This window comes from Cyprinodon variegatus, unplaced genomic scaffold, assembly GCF_000732505.1.
Source record: "Cyprinodon variegatus isolate N-32 unplaced genomic scaffold, C_variegatus-1.0 Scaffold123, whole genome shotgun sequence".
In the NCBI taxonomy this organism is placed as follows: Eukaryota; Metazoa; Chordata; class Actinopteri; order Cyprinodontiformes; family Cyprinodontidae; genus Cyprinodon; species Cyprinodon variegatus.
The window spans coordinates 52634-54655 of NW_015150576.1; positions in this window are offsets into that span (position 1 = coordinate 52634).

The following is a 2022-nucleotide window of genomic DNA, read 5'->3' on the forward strand; positions in this document are numbered from 1 at the left end:
GTTTCTACAAAATTAAACAACTGGATGAACATCCACGTAGCAATGGTAACACTGAAATAACACATATTAATAACACACCCTAAATAAATGCAACGTTTGGGTTGGAAAAGAGATTGAATCTAAAAAATAATTATTAATATTTGTGAAGATTTTGCCATGCTTTTTTAAACATACTACAGTTTATTTGTTATTTTAGGTTTAATTATGTGGATGGATCATTTCCAAAGCTAATCTAGTTGCAAACTAACAGAATAAGTTTATTCACTTTAAAATATACTCTGAGAGTTTCTCACAAGTATCTAGAAGTATCTACTTAACTATTTATTTTGTTCATTTCATGATATTTTTGTCTGGTTTATTCTTGCTTTGTATTTTTTTTTTACCATATTAATTTCTTTCATGCTTTTTATTTCTGCCTGTCGTATTTACATTTCTTTATGTATTTTTGCCTAATTATGCAAATGAGGAGGGGCTGAAACAATTAATTGGAATAAATGGATTAATTGTGATTAATCGATTATTGAAATAACCGTCATCTCTCTCTCCCTCTCTCTCTCCCTCCCTACTTCTCCCTCTCGCTCTGCTTCCCTGCCTCTCCCTCCCTCCCTCTCTCCCTCTCATCCATTTATCATGCATCAATCAGGGGGAGAGAAGGAGGGAGAGGGAAGGAGAGGGAGAAAGAAAGAAAGAAATGCCTGCACGAGGGCGAGGAAAGACAAGTACAAGGACAAGGGAGAGGAGTGGGGCAAGGTAGAGGGGGAAGAATAGAATGTGTGGTGGCGCTCAAAGAAGGACCAGAGCTAAGGTAACTGATCAGCAAGAGCCACTATCATTGACCATGTCATAAACCACGGGTTATCATACAGAGAGGCTGGTGAACGAGTACAGCCAAATATCAGCCTGGACACATTGGCATCTATTGTCCGTATTTTCAGAGAAACCAACAGGTAGGATATTGCTTCTCCTACACCAAAGTGTAAATAAACTTTATGCCTCCAGTGTCTGATATGGAACTGCATTTTGTCTCTCTAAGGATTCAACGTCTACCTCCCTCAGGGGAAAGGTCCTGAATGAAGAACAAGAACTTGCTAATGTCAACATGGTGACTGCTGACAATGAAATCAAACTGAAAGACATTTAGTCCAGAGTTGTAGAGGACAACCTTGTCTTTGGGAACATTGCAGCAATCAGCATAACATCAATCTCTCGGACTCTAGCTAAACACAGATTCCGAATGAAACAACTATACAAAGTTCCTTTCGAAAGGAACAGTGAACGCATCAAAGAATTCCGACACCAATACGTCCAGGTAAGTTTATGCAATACAGTCATCACTATACACAGTTTGTTTCGCAGTAAACTATTCTATAAACTTAGAATACATTAGGACAAACAGTAGATTTTCAGTACAGCACAGCAGCAACATACACTGTGTCTAATTACTTTCAGAGAGTCATGGAGTTGGAGGCCAGTCAATTCCCCCATGAATTTATCTATGTTGACGAGGCTGGCTTCAATCTGACAAAAAGGCGTCGCCGTCGGAGAAACATAATTGGCAAAAGGGCCACGGTTGCTGTGCTGGGCCAGAGAGGAGCCAAAATCACCATGTGTGCTGCAATCTCCAACAATGGTGTACTCCTGCATAAATGTGAGATTGGCCTCTACAACACCGAACGCCTTCTTATTTTTTTTAGAAGACCTGCATGAAAGACTGGTGCCAGTGGTAGAAAGGGGCAGTTGGGAGACCATTTGCAATGTGGCATTTCAACCATTCCCGTACAATTACAGCCTGGTTTGATGCCCATCCAAGGATGATATCCCATTTCCTTGCTCCTTACTCTCCTTTTCTCAACCCCATTGAGGAGTTTTTCTCAGCCTGGAGATGGAAGGTATTTGACCATCGTTCACATGACCAAATGTCTCTCCTAGATGCAATGGATGCTGCATGCCAGGACATCACAGCTGAACACTGCCAGGGATGGATAAGGCATGCAAAAAGATTCTCCTTACGATGCCTTTGCA